We start from the raw sequence: 6,396 nt of genomic DNA, 5'->3' as shown, positions 1-6,396 counted from the left end.
GGGTGGAGGATGTGGTTGCTCTGAGCCATCTGGACCATGAGGATGAGGGCTATTCCCTAGAAATGATGAAGCAATAAGATAGGAAAAGTCTGGGTCCCTGACACTGTGGAGGTACCTGTTACGTAAGAGAAATAAACCTTGATATTATATATACCATTGGTACCTTAGGTGTCTGCAGGGCACAGCTGAACATGCAGTCCAAAAAATGTACTTTATTGACTACATTTTTCATTCTCACATTGGTGATTTATATTCAGAGAAAAGATTTAATCTTTATTTTTGCTTTCAGTTACCATTGTACCTGTTGAAATTTCTAGCTCAGCTGAGTAATCAAACCAGGTCAACTGGGTTCAGGAAACTGGGACCCCTAATCTGCAAGTTTTCAACCCTGGACATACATCAGGACCACCTGGAAAGCTTAAAAGAAAATAAACACCTATGACTGCTCCCACTCCAGAGATCCTTATTTAACTGGTCTAGGGTGCTATATGGGCATCTGTAGTTTTTAAAGTTCTCCAGGTGATTCTAACATGTAGAGTTGAGAATTACTGCAAATGTAATCATTAGAAAAGTACAACATCTCCTTTTTAAATTTTTAAAAGCCTGATTCCATAGAATATATAAATTTATATATAAATTTTTAAAGGCCTGCTTCCATAGAATATATATATATATATTTTTTTTTAAGGAAAATGCTAGATGGGAGTTTTTATGGTTTTATTTAAACACAAATAGAATGTGCACATGAGCTGTCTATTCCTTTTCTTCACTGTGTAGCCTGGCACTGGGATTGGTGACTCTGATGGCCAGCTGGCTGATCTTTCCACAATGGCTTTGCAGTTCTTGGAGGAGACGTTGTGAGCAATCTCTGCACAATGAGATTTGTTGCACATTGGCAGCGCTTCCAGCTCCTTGATGTTGTGGAGAGGAACTTCCGGAAACCACTGGGCAGCATGTGCTATGTTTTCTTGTTGCTCCTGTAATCAATGTTGGGCATGAAGACCTGGCCTTTGAATCTTCTCTGAACCCTGTTGTCAATACCTCTGGGTTTCCACAAGTTACGCTTAATTTTGACATATCAGTCTGACTGGTGCTGGATAAACTTTTTGGTTCTCTTTCCAATGATCTTCAGTTTCACAAGGGGTCTGAGGGCAGCCATGATGCCCAATAGGAGATGGCTGCCACCTCCGCAGGTAGCACCGAGGAAGAGTTCCATAGAAAATCTTATCTGTTCTTTCATAAGCTAGATTGCAGCAAAGATTTCTTAAAAAGGGATTTTCAGCCTGTAAGCCCATACATTCATGGGGGCCCTTAGCAACAACAGGTGCTAGCTAATTTAGGTCAGTAGATTTGAAAGTCTAATTTTGGACAAAAGCACTGAGGAATGTGTTTAAATTGCAGATGCCTAGACCTCTGTCATTTCCCTCCCTTAGGTGTTCTGAATTGGTTGGGAACAGAAGGAGTGTAAGGATAGGGTGACCAGACGTCCCGATTTTGGCAGGACAGAACCGCTTTTCAACAATTTGTCCCGCGTCCCGCAGCATTTTTAAAAAGTCCCGATTTTTGGAAAGAATGCACGAACGGGCTGGAGAACAAGAAGGGAATATATGGTTTTCGGCCGCCATATGGCTATTTCGCCAGAATATGAGCTTTATATTATTTTTGTTAATTTTATAATGTTAAACTGTAATAAATAATTGCTGAGAAGTGATTATAGAGAACTATTTATCAAAGTTTGCATTGTTGTCAGGCCCTGCCTGCCTGTGCCCTGGCTCCGCCCCCACGCCATGCTGTCCTGCCTTACAGATGTTAAAATCTGGTCACCCTATGGACGACCCGTAATCTGCATTTGTATCATGCCAGCCGAGCAATTCTGATGCTGCTGTCCAGCTCTGATGGCACACACAGCCTCTTTGAACTCAGGGAACTACACCTTGAACAAGGTTTATCATACCCAAAGTGGAGCTTCTCAGTCTCACATGTGAACAACCCAAGAACCTCACACACCAGGTCTGACTTAGAATTCAGATCTGTACCTGACTAGCAGATCTAACAGCAAAAGCCTTATCCTGGATCAGAGAAAGATGCTGACAAAGCTGTGTTTTCTGGAAAGTTCCCACCATTTGGGGAGGGTCTTTCTCTACCTATCCCTCCCCCATAGTGTTCTGTTCATTTATCAGCTGTTTTTACATTGCTCTTTCCTTAATCTTTCATCTCTAAACATGATTTCCCTTCAAGTACTGACTAGCTCTAGTTTTGATAGGTAGGTAGGTAGGAACAGCTCTCTGCCTCCCACCTGAATTCTGACCCGAATGATCGCTCACACCTGGGGAGGGATCACCCTACCAATCTACCAATCAGAACTTAGTGTGCCAACAGCAAAAGTATATAAAAGACTAACACCAGGTACAATGGTCTTGAAGTCTTAAGACTAATTATCATGTCCACCTCCCCCATGGTTCTCAGGCTCATGGGAGGTCCACATGTGCAGTACAACTCTGCTTCCCAGGTGATCCCTGAACCACAAGGTTGGCTGACCCAGGAGATATAAAAGAGAACCGCTGGCCATAATCCTTTGCCTCTTTGCCTACTTGCCCTGAGAGTGGAGGTCCATTCATTGTCTATGGTGAAGGTCTCTTGCTCCCGAAACCTATATCTTGCTCTTACTCTGTAAACCTACCTTTCTCATCCTCAATAAACTTTGAGGTGTCTGGTCATTTTTTGACCAAGAGCACTCCAAGAGTTGAGGACTCAGGCAGCTGCCTGAAAGTCTGACATTTTAGGAGACAGGCAGCTGCCTTGAAACCCAACAGTCTGAAAGCATCTGGCCTTCCTACGGGCTCTCACCAATCTGAGCTGTTCAGGCCCAGCCTAGCACCTCTCATCCAATAGAGATCTGGATGCAGTCCCAGGGGCTCCTGAGGTGCCCGAGTTGCTTCTCTAGTCAATCACATAGGACTGTGAGACGAAACTGCCTTTGCTAGGGTTCCATACCTCTTGTGCCACTATTCCCTTTTAGTTTCTGGCCATGGGATCATACTGCAGTCAGAGGCTTTTCCTGTGCAGCTCCCCCTCACAGAAGTAGGAACCACACCTCTGTACAAAGGCTGTCCTGGCTTACTTCTGCTCTCTCCCACTTTATCTTTCACAGGTGTCCCCTGATCTGTTGTACTTCTAATCCAGTTTGGGCATCAGCTTCCCAGGGGCTGCTTTAGAGCCTTGGAATATTCCAGACATGATCTTCAAATAGAAGAGATTAAAAAACAGATACCACCTGTCTGCAGGAACCTTTGGTTTACCATTCAAGGGTCTGAACACCAGAGACACAGTAAATGCTGGCACATCTCAGGTCCATGCTCAGAAAGGCAGTCTTCAGTTAACACTCAGGGTTCTACAAATAGTCATCAACCACACCACTTGTTTTGATGCTAGTAACATAATCTTAGAGCTGCTGGTGACTAGAAAGTCTCATTAATTCTGCGAAGAATATTCATAACCACCAAAGATGAGTCAAGAAATTTTTTTTTTTTTTTTTTTTTTTTTTTTGAGACAGAGCCTCAAGCTGTCCCCCTGGGTAGAGTGCCATGGCATTACAGCTCACAGCAACCTCCAACTCCTGGGCTCAAGCGAGTCTCCTGCCTTCGCCTCCCAAGTAGCTGGGACCACAGGCGCCCGCCACAACGCCCGGCCATTTTTTGGTTGCAGCCGTCATTGTTGTTTGGCGGGTCCGGGCTGGGGATTCGAACCCGCCACCCTAGGTGTACGTGGCTGGCGCCTTAGCCGGTTGAGCTATGGGCGCCGAGCCGAGTCAAGAAATTTTTGTGGAGAATAAAACTTTTCTTCATCAAAGAGAAAATTGCATTTTAATTCTGTAATTTGTATGATGTGGCATTTCTTCTCTTTCTCCAACCGAAAATCAATATGTATTTATTCCAGCTCTGCAGAAGTTCCATGAATACCAAAACTGTTGTTTATGCTGTTTACTGTTATATCCTACAGAAGGCACTCTGTAATTATTTGTTGAGCAAACTGTCCTACAGATGCTTTCACATTATCTCATTTAAGCCTCAAAACAACCCTGGGAAGTATGTATTATCTTTATTTTACTGAAATTCAGAAAAATCAAGTGACTTTTCCAAGGTTACTGCTATTCTCCAATAACTCAGATGCCAAATATTCAAGCAGTGTATTTGCCAGGATCATAAAATTGGGCAGCTCGTTGTGTTTGGCTAACATTTACTGAATACTCTAAACAATGTGTTTAACACACTTAGGTATTAAATTATTACCATCCCTACATTACAGATGATGAAACTGAGGTTTGGGTAGAGTGACTTATGGCACAGGGCTGCAACTCAAACACAGGTGGGGTCAGAACTCATGCTCTAAATCAGGCGACCTCAAACTATGGCCCACGGTTCATATGTAGCCCACCTAGGACATTTATCCAGCCTGCCGGATGTTTTTGCCACCGATGCCTGTCCTGCTTAGCAGCCGACTCGTCCAATGGCCCGCAGTCCAGCCCTCCAACAGTCTGAGGGACAGTGAACTTGCCCCCTGTTTAAAAAGTTTGAGGACCCCTGCTCTAAATCCTTACTATATACAGCTTCATTCCAATGACAAGAAACAATCATCCTTCCCCAAATCATCAGATGATCATTAAAAGAACAACAGTGTTTCATCTTTGGAAGACTAATGAAAAGTCAATAAAACAAATCTGGTAGAAGTAGTGAATCACAGGGCAGAATCACATTCTGACTTTCTTTAAAGAAAAAAGTGTCAGTGTTCTGAAAATAGCTCAGAAAGGAGATCAACATTGACTGACATCATGTCAGTGACACTGTTCTGTTAACACTATTACTGAAGACTTAAGGCACTGACTTACTTTAGGGTATAATGACAAAAGGACAAAACAATATGGAGAGTGTCCTCTCTAGCTGCAATCTGAGAAAATCTGTGTGCATGAGAAAGAGAAGGCAGGATAACACATAAGAAAGCAAGAGATGTTTTTTCCTTTTTTTTGAGACAGAGTCTCACTATGTCGCCCATGGTAGAATGCCATGGCGTCACAGTTCACAGCAACCTCAAACTCTTGGGCTCAAGGGATTCTCTTGCCTCAGCCTCCCGAGTAGCTGGGATCACAGGTGTCCGCTATAAAACCCGGCCATGTGGCTGGCACCCTGCTCACTGAGCTACGGGCGCTGAGCCAAGAGATGTTTTTCCTGAGGGTTGGTGTTCCTAACAACTTTACATTCAACCATTTAAATCATACCATGCTGGCTGGGCATGGTGGCTCATGCCTATAATCCTACCATTTGGGGAGGCCAAGGTGGGTGGACTGCCTGAGCTCACAGGTTGAGACCAGCCTGAGTAAGAGTGAGACCCTGTCTCTAAAAAAATAGCCAGGCATTATGGTGGGCACCTATAGTCCTAGCTACTTGGGAGGCTGAGCCAAGAGAATAGCTTGAGCCCAAGAGTAGGAGGTTGCTGTGAGCTATGATCCCATTGTACTCTACAGAGGACAACAAAGTGAGACTGTCTCAAAAAAAAAAAAATGAGATTTAACAACCACCAGGGCCCAGGCTAATCTCAGAAGCCCTTGGGCCACAATGTGGGTACAAAGCCCAGCAAGCCTCATCCCTTTAGTTGCTGGATCACAAAGAAGAGGCAGGGGACAGGGAGGCTGAGGCAGTGGAAAAAGTAATTCCAGCTGGGTAGATGTATTTCAACATGGCCACTGGCACAGGCCCTATAGGTTGAAGCTAAACGTCAGCTCTGGACACAGGTTAACTGGGTACTGACTAATTTCAGTCCATTAAGTGAAAAGTTTGACATTGAACTTTTTCTTCATTTTACTTTAGATAAAATCATTTCAATAAATAACTAGCTTAGAATCTACAAGAAACAAACTTCTATATTTTAACATATTGTCTTGGTGCATTGAAGCATTTTCTTTAAAATTCAAATTTTTCCTTTTAATCGATGTTTTCCCCAGAATCTGATGGTAATAACCCCAAATAGGTAGATTTACTCTTAGGTCTACAGTTAGACTTTCAAGAACTAAACAAGAAAACACTAGTAAATCTCACTTTATACATGTATAACCATGTAATCAAATACTCTTTATGTAAACAGAGAAAGTTGAGTTGTGACATCAGCTGCAGGCCTGCCTCCCTCACACAAGGAACTTCTGCATATACCAGTGGCCTGTGACATTTCCTTAAAGTGGCAAGCTCTATTATCAGACCTTTAAATAACACAAGTCAATTAAAACTTGGTTTTGGCTTGGCACCTGTGGCTCAAGAGGCTAAGGCGCCAGCCACATACACCTAAGGTGGCAGGTTCGAATCCCCAGCTCGGGCCCGCCAAACAACAATGATGGCTGCAACCAAAAAA

General features: G+C 43.4%; 1 pseudogene; it reads right to left on the bottom strand.

Annotated features, from left to right (window-relative positions):
* Nucleotides 1-691: 691 nt before the first annotated feature.
* Nucleotides 692-1,215, bottom strand: LOC100953399 (annotated as a pseudogene).
* Nucleotides 1,216-6,396: the final 5,181 nt, after the last annotated feature.

This window comes from Otolemur garnettii, unplaced genomic scaffold, assembly GCF_000181295.1.
Source record: "Otolemur garnettii isolate 467f Iridium unplaced genomic scaffold, OtoGar3 scaffold00004, whole genome shotgun sequence".
NCBI classification, from domain to species: domain Eukaryota; kingdom Metazoa; phylum Chordata; class Mammalia; order Primates; family Galagidae; genus Otolemur; species Otolemur garnettii.
This window is presented reverse-complemented; position numbering and strand designations above follow the sequence as displayed.